Here is a 17,760-nt window from a genome sequence, read left to right on the forward strand (position 1 = left end):
GAAACTTCAACAGGAGGTTCCCGAATATTAGGTGAGCCACTTGCGTCCACCGAAGACGAGAGACAGGCCAATCAACGAAAAGGAATTAGTACCGACGTACTGAGGAAGAGAAAAGGGAGTGTGGCTGTGACGCGGATAGTACATTGTTGCACACGCTAGTACTTTATGCCGTCATTTAAACACATATATCGTAAAAATTAGGTATTCCTGTTAGTTTTTGCCGATGACAAAAGAACATTCATAATCGTTGATGTGAGGCGCCAGGGTAGGGGAAAAACTTCTGGATCTATTGGGAAAATGGGGGCAAACGAAACTCTGCACCTGCGTAGCTGGTGGCCTTTCTTTCTTTCTTTCTTTCTTTCTTTCTTTCTTTCTTTCTTTCTTTCTTTCTTTCTTTCTTTCTTTCTTTCTTTCTTTCTTTCTTTCTTTCTTTCTTTCTTTCTTTCTTTCTTTCTTTCTTTCTTTCTTTCTTTCTTTCTTTCTTTCTTTCTTTCTTTCTTTCTTTCTTTCTTTCTTTCTTTCTTTCTTATATGGCTGAATTCATTGAATCTTTATGCTTGGAAGAATTCATCTCATTGTGCAATGCCCACCAACCACTGGTTTCCTTCCTTCATGTTGTGGGGTCTCGAAGTGGAGAGTGTCATGCTCTTGGAGGGAAGAGACACAGCAGACTCGGTCGGAACGAACGAAACAACGCACATTTATTTAACTAGTTCTAGATCGACGATATCGTCAGCCGAATTAGTACACACCAATTGTGATCAACACGCTAAAACAGCCTTACACAACATTCCATAACACTCACCACAGAACAAATACAACGCGGCGTCGCCAACGCGGGACTCACCACGGGGGCCCAGAGAAGGTGACCCGTGGCGCCGTGCACCGTGTACCCACGCGAAAAATAACCATTCGTGCCAGCCGCCACGCGCCAAAGAGAACCGCTCATCTCTCATGTGCCGCTACCCAGGCTTGCCGCGAGGCGACACTGCCGGCGCCACGGCCCTAACCATGATAATGATGGTGGTAATAAATGAATGAATGAATGGATGGATTGATATGGCTGTACCCTTTAGATCAGGTGGTGGCTAACGCCACCAAGCCGTAATACTTAATGAACCAAAAACTAGATTTATTTTTTTTCTCCCTTAAATAGTGAGGTTGAGGACTCGTACTTTGCAGTGAAGGGTTTAATTTTCACTCGTGCCTTGACTTTAGCCACCAATCAGACAACCTCCTCCTAGTTATTTGTACCTTAAAGTTTATTTTGCCCTTTCTGTCCCTAAACTCCAGCGCTTTGAAAAACTCTGCGCCATCGTCCTGAACTATAGGGTGAAGCCCTTTACATAACATTATCAAGTGTTCGGCAGTTTCCTCCTCCTCTCCACTGCATACCTTGTCTACCCCTTCGTATTTGGCCCGATATGTCTTGGTTCGCAATACTCCCGTCCTGGCCTCAAACAGTAGAAAACTACCCCGAGTATTATCATAGACCCTGACAGACTTCCTCTGCGCGAAACACCTGCGCAACAAGGCGTAAACAACTCTACAGGAGGTGTTAGCACCCCCCTTATTGTCCATTATTGAACATTCACCGACGTGCTAAGTAGCTCAACACTTATCTTGCTAATAGAAGCATTGACGAATATGCGTTAATATGCAAGCAGCTGTGGAATACGACCATGTAAAATAATAACTCACATCCATAAAAGCTATCATTGTCGTATCAGGAACGGCTGATAACCGACAAGCCAATGATTGGGGAAGGATCAATAATTCGAAAACGGCGCATAGAAATGCGCAATGATCGGCGCACCTTCGAGCGCTGCGTTTCAGTAAATCCACCAGTTTTTTTTAGTATTATGCTATCGCCACCAAACTTTCTAACCAATAACCAAGGGATGGTTTTCAGCTCTCCCATAGTATAGTATTCTAAATTGTTAACACTTTTATATAAACGCACTTCGTTGAAAAAATTGGCAGATCCCACGTTGAAATGTCGATAAGTAACTTTAAAATCAGCACAACGTTACGAAGTAGAGGTAAATTCTGCCGTACATGACTTCCGTGTCATGATTATCATGTTTGGATGTGTCGCCTACCTTCGTCATCTGTTCATATCACGTGTACCAAATTTAGTATTTGTGGAGCTAGAGAAATGGCCACGAGCTCACCATGAAGGACCCAATATACTTAAATGTAGCGTTGACGTGCGCACACGCTGGGCACAGTGACGCTACGTTAGCGAAACGCGAGCACTCTATAGTCTGACGCCAGGCGCGACCAGCGTCCGTCGGTGCGGCCCAACGGCAACCGGCGCGACATGTGACATGCTGCATTTCGCGCCAATGCGTTACCCAGACAACACTACCTCCCGTATTCAGAAACGCTCCTCGACTCGAATTTCACCCTTCACTTGACTGAGTTGAGCACTGCGCCGCTGCTCGACTGAAATTGATGCTGTGCTTCTCAAGAATCGCTGCAGAATATGGCCGATATGCAGTGACTTGTCCTGCCAAGAGACGGCGCTCCCATCAACTTTTTTAAGTCGAGGAGAGTCCTTGAGTGAAGCAGCATGTGTGAATACGGGGGTACGTCTCCCTCTTTTCGTGACGGAGAGACACCGGACGCACTGAAACGCGCATGCGTCAAAGCAACGGAGCGTGGCGCGCGTTTGCGAATATATGCGGGACCAGCGCCAGGCGTGGCAATGGCTGCATGAAGCGACTAAACTAACACCAGCGAGCACGCGCACCGTGTCACGTCGAAATGTATTGGCGCCTTGACTCCATTGGCGTCACGTAATACCAAATTTGGCATATGTGAAGCTAATGAAACGGCCGCACGCGCATCATCAGTGTGGCATGTAGTCATGTTGTTACATGACACGCATGTCGTGATTATCATGTTAGGGCCCGCCGCTTCTGTTCGCCATGCAATCATGCCATACCATGCCAATTTTGCGCCATGCCATGTGAGCGAAACCACCGCCAGAGATGCAGGGCCATGAAAATTAAGTAACGACATTCATGGCATACATGTCATGATTTTTATGTTATGGCTAGTCAAATACGTTCTTCGTTCAGTCATTTTATGCTAATCTAAGTTTGGTATCGATACCATTATCGAAACGTGCGGGAGAGCTAGAAGTCATAGGTGGCTAGATAGATACGCTCTAAGTCGCCGAAGCTGCTGTTCGTGTCCCGCCGCGGGTATTAGCCACGGATGGTGCAAAAGGCATGTGCAGGCGAACGTAGGCTGGAAATGAAGCAGATGCATCTACAGCTGTGATGTTGATTGATGTGTGGGGTTTAACATCCCAAAACCACCATATGATTATAAGAGACGCCGTAGTGGAGGGCTCCGGAAATTTCGACCACCTGGGGTTCTTTAACGTGCACCCAAATCTGAGTACACGGGCCTACAACATTTCCGCCTCCATCGAAAGTGCAGCCATCACAGCCGGGATTCGATCCCGCGACCTGCGGGTCAGCAGCCGAGTACCTTACTCACTAGACCACCGTGGCGGGGCCAGCTGTGATGTTCTGGACGAGTCTAGGCAGATATGTGGGGACAGCGCTAGCCTTTGTGCCACGCTTCTCTTGATGTGTCCCTGTTATTAGGCCCCGGTGCAGTCGTAGCATCCGTGACTTTAGTCAGGGTCCATTGCTATTGAGCAAGCATCTGGTCTGGTACACAGCACGCCGAAACCACGTGGGGATCCTGTTGGGACCACGTCGGAACCACGTCAGTCATGTTTACGTCACGTTGGGCCCACTTTAAGCCACTTTGAGCCAAGATGTTTCATTGTTTTTTTTTGCGCGTTTGTTTTCCAGTCGGAACTGAAGGATGATGTACATAAAAAAAAATAACTTGTTCTGTATACGGATCTACTCATGAACATAGCGTGTGAGTAAAATAGTACTTACGGGGTTAAAATTCATGCATAATTTTCATTTTATCACTTCTCACAATAGATGTTTTACTATCACGTTTCCATTGAGTCCTTTCTTTCTATACATCAACAAACTTCACGACAAGTGACTGCTGACAATATACATCTAGTATGGTTCTGGCATTCTCCAAGTTTCGTTGCTTACAGATGCTGGTTTAGTCCTCCACTTGTGTGAGCGAACTTCCATAAGTGTAGGCACACCATGTAATTGCAACTAATCATTTTTTAAACTCTGAAATCATCCCACAGGAAACATAAAAATGAATGCGTACGAACATGCTTCCACTACATTGTGATCCTTCAAGTAGCATTCCAGCACAAGCCCACATTCTGAGAAAGACTTGTTGTTAGCTATATACGTTGATACAACATCATAGAATCGAATGAGGATATCTAAGATTGAAATTATGAATATTTTACCGACAGAATGGTGAAGCTTGTATACATCTCAAGATGAAGAAACACTGCGTAGCTGCTGTTTGTTTTTACACTAAAATAGAAATATTCTTTTTAATGTACAAAAATTTTCTTCCAAATTTTGACGAAGTTCTAAACATTGTGGTTATATTGTCACGTGCTTGTCAAAAAGAAAGACAATGACAGTTGTGCATGTGCCATGAAGTACAATGAAATGGATGAAAAAGAAGAACTCTCTTGCGCGTTCTATTAAAAGAACCTACCTGCTTCTGGTGTCTCAGTTTCTGCCGCAAGACCTCTGTTTCGACGTCGTGACACTGGTGGAGGTCCTGGAGCCTACACCCTGATGCAGGACAGTCTTACTCGGACCCGTTCACCTAGTCCAGAGACTCAGCCCCTCGTCACGACTCCAGTGCACCGATTCAGTCGGCGCCTACTAGGCCTAAGTCCAGAGTCCGCACCTGTTCCGCCTCTTTCCAGCATGGCAGCTCCTACGACATCCACGGTTATCCCGACATCGCAGACCACTCTTCCCTCGCAGGTAACTCTTGAACATCCTCGCGTTCCTGAAGTTTTCCGTGGGGAAGAGTACGAGGATGTCGAAGACTGGCTCAAACAGTTTGAACGGGTCGCTGTATCTAACAACTGGAGCGAACAGCACAAACTTGGCCGTGCATATTTCGCACTGGAAGATAGCGCTCGCACGTGGTATGAGAACCGCGAGGCTACATTCCAATCTTGGGAAGACTTCCGTCGAAAGCTACTCGCTACATTTTTGAACTCGGACCGACGGGATCGCGCACAGCAAGTGATTGAGGCACGCGTGCAAAAACCCAATGAAACAGCCGCCATGTACGCAGAGGGTATGATCCGTCTGTTTCGACGAGCTGACCCTGACATGCCCGAGGCGAAGAAGGTGCGTCACCTAATGCAGGGCGTTAAGGAACAAGTGTTTGTGGGCCTCGTAAGAAATCCACCTACAACTGTAGATGAATTCATAAGAGAGGCGACAGTCATCGAGCGCGCACTGCAACAACGACGCCGACACTTTGACCGCCTGCAGAACCACACGGCAGTAAGTGCTGCAGCTCAGAACACTGCCGTATGCGAAAGTTCCCTGCGGCAAATGATTAGAGAAATACTGCGTGAGGAACTTCGGGCCCTCTGCGTTCCCCCTGCCCAACCACCAGTCGCATCTGTTGCCGAAATCGTCCGCCAGGAGTTGAGGCCAGCCATTACACCACCCGCGCCAAACCCTGAGCCACATCCAGCGAGCTACGCTGATGTGGTCCGTCGTCCTCCACCGACATTTGTGGCGACGCCCTTCCAGCCACAACCCACTGCCGTACCTTGGTGGCAACGAGATTTTACGAGACGACCACCAGTTCGCCGAACTGACTTGTGGCGCATGGCCGACCGTCGACCTATTTGCTACCGCTGCGGAGAACCCGGTCACATTGCCCGCTATTGCCGTCACGGCGATTCTGGGTTCGGGAACTTTTCTCGTCCCGCTTCTTTGCGCTCAGAAGACCGTCGTGCCCACGATGCCGATCAACTATCGCCTGCTCAAGCAACCCCACCGCGTCGCTGGCGATCTCCATCACCTGCGCGTCACCGTGACTTCCCTCAGAGCTACGCGGACGTCACCAGAGGCCGTTCGCCTAGCCCGCGCCGGGGAAACTAACTGATGCGACCTCGCGGGGCAAGGTTGCCAATCGTCGACACATTGAAAAGTTCCCCCAATCATCGCAAGAAGGTATGACGACAACGACGATGAATACGACGACGAATAATAATGCTGAAGAAGTTGTACGTGCCGATCTGAGCGTTCTCATTGACGGACATCACGTTACAGCACTGGTCGACACTGGCGCCGACTTCTAAATCATGCGACAAGAGCTCGCCGACCGCCTCAGAAAGGTCAAGACACCGTGGACAGGGCCGTACATAAGGAGTGCTGGTGGTCAGCTGATGACACCCACGGGTAAATGCACCACTAGACTTCGCATCGGAGATTCTAGCTTCGTGGCCACTTTCGTCCTGTTGCCAGACTGCTGTAAAGAGTTAATTTTGGGCATGGATTTTCTTCAAGATCCCGGCGCTGTTATCAACATCCCTCAACGTATGGTGACGTTTCGCGCTCATCCTTATGCCGACAACAGCAGTGAAGAACCACGCGGCCGTTTGCGAATAGCCGATGATGTGACACTCCCACTGAGATCCTGCTGCCTTGTGTCGGTGTCCAGTGGGTGTCCTTGCTATAAAGATGTGATAGCGGAGCACATAGTCACTCTTTTGTTCACGCAAGGCATTTCCATCGCGAGGGGCGTCCTGGCGCTTACTGATGGACTGGCGGAATTGCTGCTCACAAACTTCAGCAACGAGCGCCGTCAAATCCAGAAGGGTACCGCAATTGCCTACTACGACGATGTAGACCAAGCCGGGGATTGTTTTACCTTGCAACCAGATGACGCGGCTGTCCCCGCCTCGACAACTTTGTCGGTGGACATCTGCTCTACGCTACCGCCCTCTGATAGGAAGCGCCTGCTTGAACTTATACACCAATTCGAAGACTGCTTTTCGCGTACGTCAAAGGTACAGCAAACACCATTGACCAAGCACCGCATCATTACTGAAGACAACACGCGACCAATTCGGCAAAACCCCTACCGTGTGTCTCCGAAAGAGCGCGAGGAGATTCAGAAGCAAGTACACAAGATGCTCGCGGATGACGTCATACAACCTTCGAAAAGTCCTTGGGCGTCCCCCGTGGTTTTGGTCAAGAAAAAAGACGGCAGCCTGCGCTTCTGTATTGATTATCGCAAGTTGAACCAAGTCACGAAAAAAGACGTCTATCCACTGCCCTGCATAGACGATTCACTCGATCGGCTGCGTCATGCGCGCTATTTCTCTTCAATGGACCTCCGAAGCGGCTACTGGCAGATAGAAGTCGACGAGAGAGATCGTGAAAAAACGGCCTTCGTGACGCCCGACGGCCTCTAGAATTTAAGGTGCTTCCTTTTGGGTTGTGCTCGGCGCCAGCCACTTTTCAACGTCTCATGGACACCGTACTATCAGGCCTGAAGTGGCAAACATGCTTGGTCTATCTCGACGATGTTATTGTATTCTCAGCAACATTCGAGGAACATCTCAGCCGTTTATTCACCGTCCTCCAAGCCATACGTTCGGCCAGCCTTACTTTAAAACCGGAAAAATGTCATTTTGGTTTTAACGAACTCAACTTCCTAGGCCACGTCGTCAGTCACGAGGGTGTTCGACCTGACCCGGCCAAAATAGACGCCGTAGCGCAATTTCCTGCACCATGCGACAAAAAGGCCGTGAGATGCTTTTTAGGGTTGTGTGCCTATTACCGGCGATTTATTGAGGACTTTTCGTCTATTGCGGCGCCATTGACACGACTCACACGTGAGGACGTCCCCTTCTTTTGAGGTGAACAACAGCAAATGGCGTTCAATGAACTACGACAACGCCTGCAAACACCTCCAGTCCTCGCGGACTTCGACCAGGAAGCCCCTACAGCACTTCACACTGACGCCAGCAATGTAGGTCTGGGTGCCGTTCTTGTGCAGTGGCAAGACGGCTGTGAAAGAGTAATAGCCTACGCCAGCAGAACTCTCTCTCGCACGGAGGAGAACTACTCGACTACCGAGAAGGAGTGTCTCGCCGTGGTGTGGGCGGTCATCAAATTTCGTCCATATTTGTACGGCCGCTCCTTCAAGGTTGTTAGCGACCATCACTCTTTGTGCTGGCTCACCAACCTTAAAGATCCATCTGGCCGTTTGGCACGCTGGAGCCTAAGACTTCAAGAGTTCGACATCACCATCGTCTATAAATCTGGGAAGCGGCACACCGACGCCGACTGTCTCTCACGGTCGCCAGTGGAGACTGTCGGTCGTGATGACGAAAACATCAACGCGGCATTCTTGGGAGTCGTCAACACGGCCACTATTGCACAGGAGCTGCGCAGTGACCCCGAGCTGTTACCACTCATTGAATATTTAGAAGGACGACGTAAGGACGTGCCGCGGTTATTTGCCAGAGGACTGCCATCTTTTCGCTTGCGAAACGATGTTCTCTATAAGAGAAACTTCTCACCAACCGGCAACCCGCACTTGCTCGTCGTGCCTGCCTCTCTTCGAAAAGAAATTATGGAAGCGTGCCATGATGAAGCAACTTCTGGTCATCTAGGCTACACCCGAACATTGTGCCGACTGTGATGCAAGTACTACTGGCCAAAGTTACCCGCTGATGTTAACCATCACGTGCGAACTTGCACCGACTGCCAAAGACGCAAAGCACCTCCTAGCAAGCCAGCCGGTCTTTTACATCCAGTCCTAGCACCAGCGAAGCCGTTCACTCTGATTGGAATGGATTTCCTGGGCCCCTTTCCAACTTCCACAACAGGTAACAGATGGATAATCGTGGCCACCGATTACCTCTCCCGTTATGCGGAGACTAAAGCTAAGCAGCGCGGCACAGCAGCAGAGGCCGCTCAGTTCTTCATCGAAAACATCGTCCTTCGGCATGGCGCTCCGACAACAGTGATCACAGACAGAGGACCTGCCTTCACCGCAGAACTTTTGGAGTCGGTTCTCAGACTCAGCGGTACAGCTCACCGGAAAACAACTGCTTACCATCCGCAGACAAACGGACTGACAGAGCGCCTCAATAGGACCCTCACAGACATGATCAACATGTACGTTGACACAGAGCATAAAAACTGGGATCAGATATTGCCGTACGTGACCTTTGCCTATAATACCGCTCGACAAGAAACCACTGGAATGACGCCGTTCAGTCTGATCTATGGTCGCGAAGTCACGACAACGTTGGACGCCATGTTGCCGCATGAGTGTGACGACATTCATGTGGACGCCGAAGAGTTCACTTAGCGCGCCGAGGAAGCCAGACAGCTCGCGCGTGTGCGCATCTGTCATCAACAGCATCAACATGCACAACGGTACGACCCCCGACACAAGTTTATTAGCTACACACCAGGCGACAAGGTCTGGGTCTGGATTCCGATACGTCAACGTGGACTGTCGGAAAAAACTGCTAAGACGATACCTTGGCCCATACAGCGTCACGCGACGCTTGAACGACGTGAACTATGAAGTTGTTCCTGACACTGACTGTAGTTCTAAGCGTCAAAATTATTTACCCGAAGTCGTACACGTCGTGCGTATGAAACCGTATTTATCCAGTTGACGCGACCACTTCATACGCCTGGTAGAGCACCTAGGTTGCGCATCGGGACGATGCCTATTTCGCAGGGAGGCAAATGTTACGTGCTTGTCAAAAAGAAAGACAATGACAGTTGTGCATGTGCCATGAAGTACAATGAAATGGATGAAAAAGAAGAACTCTCTTGCGCGTTCTATTAAAAGAACCTACCTGCTTCTGGTGTCTCAGTTTCTGCCGCAAGACCTCTGTTTCGACGTCGGGACAATATTATGTTCCACACTATCCTTTGCAGGGCATAGCGAAAGACGGCCGAGAACCAATAAATTCAATCGCTTTATTTTATCTCCTCCAAGCAACATTTGTCCGTTTTGTAGTGGTTTTTGTGGTCTTTAATATATTTGTGATCTAGTGTAGCCGTGGTAAGAACCAAAGAAAATGGTATGGTTTGCAAGCACAGGAAGGTGATCATAAAAATGCGTAAGCGATAGTTAATGTAACCTTCTTCGTGATTTTAACTTTGGAAAATGATTTGGAGGATATATGTGGTGTTTAACGTCCAGAAACTACCATATCATTATAGAGACGCCGTAATGAAGGGCTCCGGAAGTTATGACCACCTGGAGTACTCTAACGTGCGCTGAATCTGAGCACACGGGCCTACATTCTTTTTCCCTCCATCGAAAATGCAGCCGCCGCAGCCGGCATTTGATCCCGCGACCTGCGGGTCAGCAGCCGAGGGCCTTAGCCACTGTAGACCACCGTGGTAGGACGGTCGGAAAAATAAGAAAACCCAGGGTAAGAGAAGGCAGAGGAAGTCAAAAAGCAAAATAAGGTGAATTGGTTAAGGTGGATGGACAATACAGAAACAAAATGAATCACAACATGTTTCACTATTTGAGTGGCTATGTTGTTGCATTGTTGAGGGACGATGAAGCTAACGACGAAGCCATAGAAATGGGCAAGCAACAGTGTAAAGCCATAATGGTTGGGCTTTGCATGTCAGCACTGTACTTGAAGGGAAGGCTGTCAGAAGAGTGGCAAATAGATGACCCGTGGGCAGTTCATTACATGTGGTAGCTAAGTAGAGAACTTCTTTCTTAAATTGCTTGTCCACGCGTATCGTTATCATCTATGTGTCACTTCCCTAAAACAGATGGCAAAGTAAGAAAAAATAGTAGAATTATTTTACTCATAGAATGCTGAGCAAACTCGTCACGCGCCTAAATTACGGCTGGGTGTCACATGCACCCATGCGTATGCGTTCCGTATGGGGAAAGCCAACACCACCACCTGGGATCATTACGGAGACAAATAAACATTTCGACACGTTCTGTGCGACTATCAGGAATAGAAAACTTAGAGACTATCTCTTTGTCTGGTTCCCAACAAGTTAGATGACCAGGCTCTAGCAAGAAGGAAGACTTGCAGTTCATCGTCTAGACTTAACATTGCCGAGGGCCTTACAGGCGCAAATAGGCTTTTGGCGATCTATTGCATGACTTGTCAGGAGACTCAAAGTACAACGCTCTCGCATGTGTGTGTAATTGTGATTGTTTGGTTTTTGCCTTATTATGCATTTTTTAACCCTTTTTTTTTCTCACGAGCAGCTATTTCTCAACCCCAGTGTCAAGGAAATACCAGATCCTACCTTCCTAATAACCTCTCTGCCTTTCTTTTTCTTTTTCTCTCTCTCTGAACTCACAAAACAGCAGACCGATTTATCTTTGAGCGGACAGTGCGCCGCGAAAACGCAACTGTACTTTCGAGCTGGAAACATGCTGCAGCCGTCCGGAGCACACGTACAATAAAACAAAAGAAGGAAGAACACGTGTTATTCCCCCCTCTGTAGAAAAACAGATTTCGCAATAACGTGGCAGCAAGACTTCGCAGCAAGATTCATCCTGTTCCGCAAACAGCCCCTACCACTCCTTGCCGTGAGGATAAGCCCATCTGTCTCAAGGCAACCGCTGCCCCTGGACAATACCAAAACAAAGCCGCAGTCCCTCTTAATGTGAGCCTCATGAAGAGCGTACGGCACAGACAATCCGAAGAGGCAGTATTCATTGAACGGATTAATCGGGGACCAACAGAAACGCTGGAAACAAGGTCTATCCTTCTTAAGCCTCGCGTTGAGACTACATATACGTCAGATTACGACGCTGTGGCTCCCTGGAGGACTGTTTCGCTGTACGCACGGGTTAACGTAACTCTCTGGGCTTAATAGCGAATCAGAAAAGAGCACGGGATCAGTAAGCCCGAGAAAGAGTCAGAACTCACCTTCTTGTACACAGAAGCACCAGTGTCAGCACACAACAGAATTCTATTCACTGCACGTCTTATCACACAGCACACACACACACACACACACACAAACATACGCGGCCAATGCTGTATCCTTGAGCCTCGCGGCAGTCTCGCAGGGGGGAAACTGTGCGTCAGATGACGCTATATGGCTCGCTGGGGGCGTTCTCTTACTTTCTGTACACGACACTCCTCGCGCGTTATTCGAGCCGGGTCCATTGTTTCCTGAACGAGAAGGAGTGAGACACCGGGCCGAACACCTGCTCCCGTGCGTTCGGCGTGCGAGTGTGCGTGCGAGGACTGTGCTGGGCAAACGAAAGCGACGGCGAAACGCCGTCTCCTTAGCGTTGTCCGACGATGCTGTACCACCAAGGTCGCACTTCTTACCTCCGCCCTATGCACCGTAAATATGGGTAGAGTATCGCGACCGAGAAAATATGTGGCGTGCACTGCGGCGCGTTCCCTGCGACTCCTATCACTCAGAGTTTTCGTATAGCTTCCTATAGTAAGCGCTGAGCTGGTCTTCGAGGGGTATCCGCGGGATAAGACTGAGGAAGGAAGAGTTCGTAGGCAAGGGTATGTAGCGAGCAAAGCGCGAAATGAGTACATACAGAGTGCGTGCGCTATGTTCTCCTTGTGTCCTCGTGTATTTCCCTCTTTACACGCAATGCATTGATGCGCTGCTGATCGCGTTTACATTAAAGCTTTGTTAGACGCAACCATTGTTAAACATTATTGATTATGTGAGAGGGCCTCACAAGATATCTGGTTAACGGTTGAAGACGGGTTGGTAACAAAGCAAGATTACAATAATTGTTAGATGATGGTTTTGTTTAGAATGCAAATAATTTTTATCTGGGGAAATAGGATAGTTTAGAAGTAAACTGATCAATAATGAAACAAATATAGATGCTTGTGCTTTCAATAAAGTGTGCTAAGAAAGAAATATGTATACTGGATTCTAAAGACCTTCGTACAATGAGTGGCTTTATTGTTCGTTGTGTGTCAGTTTACAAAAGCAGTACTGTGCCAGTGCCGGGATCCCATTACGGAACATGGGTATTTTATATTTTGCATGTGCAGCATGTAACAATCAGGACGATGCAAATTTCTCACGACAGTTTTCACGTAATGAGACGTTCTCACGGAAGGATTATAAATACATTACGTTTTCTCAGCTAATGGTGTGTTTTGGGCACAACACACTGCGCCCTACGCTTGATAAAGGTATTTCTTTTTTTTGAAAAGAAGGTGGTTGCATGGCTAGAAGAGCCATTGAAAGTGATCGCGCGTTGTGCATAGAGATGAAAGCAAACAACTGAACAAAGCTTTCACAGGATAAAAAAATCTATTGTCATAAAAATAAGACAGGCGACAAATGCTCTTTGACTTACCATTAAATGCTGTGTTCAGTTCCTTTCGAGGTAAGTGTAATTGACATGGCACACGGATGTACCTGCAGGAAAAAAAAGAAAAAGAAGCAAGCTTAAGCGGGTAGGGCAGCGGTTGCAAAAGTGTTAGTGTTGTTCGTTTCACGATAACGTTGCTAAAAGAGTATTTATTTGGTAATGATATGCAGGGTTTAACGTCCCAAAACCACTATATGATTGTGAGAGACGCCGTAGTGGAGGGCTCCGTAAATTTCGACCACCTGGGGATCTTTAACGTGCACCCAAATCTGAGCGCACGGGCCTACAACATTTCCGCCTCCATCGGAAATGCAGCCGCCGGGATTTGAACCCGCGTCCTGCGGGTCCACAGCTGAGTATCTTAGCCACTACACCACCGCGGCGGGGCTTGTCGGTCATGAGTAGGGCGTGTGTTCATTTTATGTTGAACACTGCAACTAATCAAAGAAAATAAGTCCTCGCTTTGTTATTTTCTAACAATACTTTTGAGTGGTATTCGAGTGTAATCCTAACGTTTGACAGAAGCACTAATGGCACCATTTTTTATTATGTTCTTAAGCAGCCAGAAATCACCCGAAGTTTTGGCATCGCAGACACAACAATTCGACAATGCGGGGCATAACGCATTGCAACAACTATTCATGATGAAGGATAATAATGATATATGCAATCACACTATGTATGCAGAAAGTACAGTGTTATACTTCTGTTTTGCTAATGTTAAGTAATAGGGCATCGATTAATTACGCCGTCGGGTGCTGCTCGCCCAACGGATTTCTTATTCCCAACCAAAACCGAGATTCATCCCCGTCAACAATATCAGAATTTCAGGCATTCATTCACTCAAGTAAAGGGCTTCAGCCTGTTTAGTTTTCAATGCATGTATTCATACATTTATGAAAGTCTGTCCTGTTCCTGATGTTAAGAACATGGTGGTCGCATCATTTTGTCTATGCAGGTGTAAGTTTAGTTGAGTCGTTTTTCGCACTGCGCTCTGCTCCTACATAATATATTTACGAAAACAAAAATGTATTTCAAATCCACTTTTTAAAATAGACCCAAAAAAGTTATTTTCGTCTCATTTTTATCACCATACAGATCTGCATTGACATACTTGTGCTTTGTAGCGTATAGTCGGTACCCATATTGCTCCTTTTTAATAATGATTCTCCAAACTTCAACACCCTGAAACCTCGACATGATTATGAGAGACGCCGTAGTGGAACGGCACGAAAATTTTGGTCAGCTGGGGTTGTTTAACCTGCACCTGCACAAACCTCATCCCTCTTCTTTAAGTCCTTTGTTACCGCGCAAAATGAAACTTTTTCATATGCCTCGCGAAAATTGTTTTTGCCAGTTTCAAAAGTACTCTATAGCATGCATTGCAGCATACCAAATTTTGCACGATGAAATGCTAATTTTAAAAATATATGTTGTAGAGCAACAAAAGAAATCCTTTAGAAGGAATCAAATTGTAAAAAGGGTGTGTAATGTTTGGTTGCCAGCTAGTGAACGGTGCAATCAAAAACACTATACGTGCAAAAATATTCATAACAAACAAAATTGAAAATATACCACGTGAAAATAAATTACACAGAAACACTATAGAACTAATAAACCTTGTATGTTTCAATTCATATAGAGAAAGAAAATCAGAACCAAGGTGCTGCTTCATCGCTTGTGCCATGCGGCGAAGCGTTGCTTTGTTTTATGAGAGACAAAAGTGAACTCGTCAACATTTCTCGGGAAATTTTTTGTTATTTTGCCATAAGAACCTGCACGTGTTCCAATATAGATGGATGTCCGTGATGCCAATGATCCCTCTATAAATCAGATGTACAGTGAACTTTGCTATTTCGTCTAACGTCATCTCTTTCCACGAGCCACCTCACTCAGCATAGGTTGGCGTTCCAATGTGTCATAGCATATTTTTTTGCCCTTTTTGCACAATGCACATCGTATTAAACAAAATAGCGTGGAGATCTAAGGCATTTTGTGCTATTCTGTAGTCGATGCCAAAATGTTATCCGGTGGCCTTTTTGTCAAAATGAGAAGCTCTGCAGCCGGTGCCAGCCCTCCACGCCACAGCAAACGTCTGGAACTCACACGTAAGCAGAATATCTATAGGATTGCGCCCAAAGGTCAGCAGCTACGCACTTGGGGCGAATGAGACAACGTGAGGCCGTAAACAAAACAAACCAACGAAAGGCTGCAGATGTTTGAGGCTGACCCGAAACACCATTGCCACAAAACCTGAACTGGGGTGCTCTCATCTTAAGACTCTAAGCTCGCCTTCACTCGATTCAGGTGTGGTTGCAAGGCAGTTTCTAGCGGCGTGTGTTTTTGCAGTGGAAATATGCATCGATGCGCGTGTGACGCCTCCGCCATGGGAGCGAATAGTGACACAGGATGTGGCCCTGTGTAAGTTATCAGGATACAAGTGAAACCAAAGCTGCTAAAAACCGGCTTAGAAGAAGGCCACCTACACACTTTATGCATGCGGTGGACCTTCGGAAATATTATTTGTAGAATGCGTTATCTCTTACTCCTAGCAACAGCTTTTTCTTGACTAGCTAGCCCAAATTTCTGGCAATTATTACTACTCAACACTGTGAGGTTGCACAGCTGACACCCTAATTTAATATTTGACCTGCAAAGGTTCTTTTGATTACAGAAATTCGATGTACTGCAGCTTAACCACGAGAGGCACTCCCTTCTGTGAAGTTCGCCAGTAAGGTGCATTTTCTCAACTACATACGCACCTCAATTACGCGCAAAGGCCTGTCAAAAATCACAATCTTACCGAAACGGGCAAACTAAAACTGATTCTGAAATTCGAGTGGTCGGACTAACAAGAAAGTGCTGGGTGCAAGAGAAACAGATTCAACTTGCCAAAATTGACAATCCAAAGCGTCGATCACCGGTGATTGATATGAATAGGCGTGGTAACAGACGTTAAAAAGGTCGGTATGCAGAAACTCCGGTGTGGCGTTGATGGTAATGTCATTGTTGCTGAGCCTGAAATTGACGTTATCTCCGACCAAAAAATTTGAGGTAGATGCACAGAAATAAGCAATGAAAAAACCTTTGATACGAGTGAGATTCGAACCCAGAACTGCTGCGTGGCAAGCAAGTTTTCTACTTTGGAGCCACGCCAGTGCTTGATATTTTGTGATATACAAACGCAACGAGAATGCCATGCATAGCGGGAAGAGCCTCCTCAACTCATGTAACATTGTTTCGCAGAATCATTGAACCTCAACAAGCGTGGTTTGTTTGAAGCTGCCCACTCGTTACAGAGCGCGCAGCAGCACAGATGAGCACAGCACATCACAGATGCATCACGGGTACTTCGCTCGATTGCAAAAAGAAAACATTACTCCGTACGGGAAAATTCGCAACTGTACTTGCAGTAGCGTTCTAGGATAGTTTTAAATGTCAAATTTTATGCACACAAACGTTCTTTTCCTCGAGGCTATTCACTGGGTTCCCGATCACGCTGTCGCGTTTTACTCTCGAAGGCGAAGCTCAAGTGCGCTCCACTGCTTAGACGGCTTCCGGCCTATTGTGGAGCTTGCCATGTCACGTAGGTATCTGATTAGACGCGCGCATATGCGTACGAGCGTGTGTGCAAACGTTGTAGTGCCCCGAAAATTTAGCGCGAGTGTGCGAAGCTATCTCAATAATAGGGGTGTGAAAACAAAGGTGATTTTGACATCGTTTTCATCAGCCCTCAGCAAAAACAAAGCTTAAGCTAAACTGTGCGTGCATTAGGTATTTTATTAGTGGGAATTGACACTCATATAATTAATTATTTAGCTCAACTAGTAATGACAAAATGTTTGCAGAGAGAGTCGGAAAAATTGATTTCCAACTCGGCCAGTCTCCTCTGTTGGGTGTGAGCCATGTCCGGAGGAAAGCAGCAGAAGAAATAACAACAACAACGAGATGAGGAGCGTACCGAAGAATTTAATGCATCATGAGTCTGCAGATGCTTTGGACATCAGGAAACGCGTGATAGTTAATAACGCAGCTCTCAGTATAAAAAAATGACAGCTTTGCCACAAAGTTGAAACAATGAACGCGATAGCAACAAATTGGAAGACCACGCACAGAATTTCAAGCAGATCGAAAAGTGTCCCGCGTTGCTCACACACAAATAACGCACAAAACGTTCTCACAGGTACGTTCGTTTGCTACCGCAATAAAACTTCATATACTCGCTACAATTCATTTGCTAACATGCATCCTATGAGTGTCCAAATAAAATCGACCCCTGACTCGACACCTCGACATGCTCTTCTCTTCTACTGGACACCCTTATTGCATTCACAGGTACAGAAGAACGCGAATAAGCATCTCAATTGTTGCTTCGCTGTGCCTGAAAAGCACGCCCCGTTTGCAAACGGAGACTGTGCAACGACTGCAGGGACCTTCGTGCACCCGGCAACTACAACAGAAACGTTCCGGTGA

The 17,760-nt window shown here is 47.0% G+C and overlaps 1 protein-coding gene and 1 long non-coding RNA gene across 3 annotated transcripts in view; one reads left to right on the top strand and one right to left on the bottom strand.

The window, feature by feature from the left end:
- The window catches only part of LOC142806517 (uncharacterized), a 484,058-nt gene that overhangs the window by 289,874 nt on the left and 176,424 nt on the right, over window positions 1-17,760 (top strand). The gene's annotated exons all lie outside the window — the stretch shown is intronic.
- Window positions 1-17,760, bottom strand: part of LOC142806464 (calcitonin gene-related peptide type 1 receptor-like) — a 338,910-nt gene that overhangs the window by 183,946 nt on the left and 137,204 nt on the right. For both annotated transcript variants that reach the window (XR_012894635.1, XM_075891270.1), the window contains exon 2: window positions 13,273-13,334. The gene's annotated coding sequence lies outside the window, so the exon portion shown is untranslated. The remainder of the gene's footprint in view (window positions 1-13,272; window positions 13,335-17,760) is intronic.

The sequence above is a fragment of the Rhipicephalus microplus genome, chromosome 1, assembly GCF_043290135.1.
Source record: "Rhipicephalus microplus isolate Deutch F79 chromosome 1, USDA_Rmic, whole genome shotgun sequence".
Lineage (NCBI taxonomy): Eukaryota > Metazoa > Arthropoda > Arachnida > Ixodida > Ixodidae > Rhipicephalus > Rhipicephalus microplus.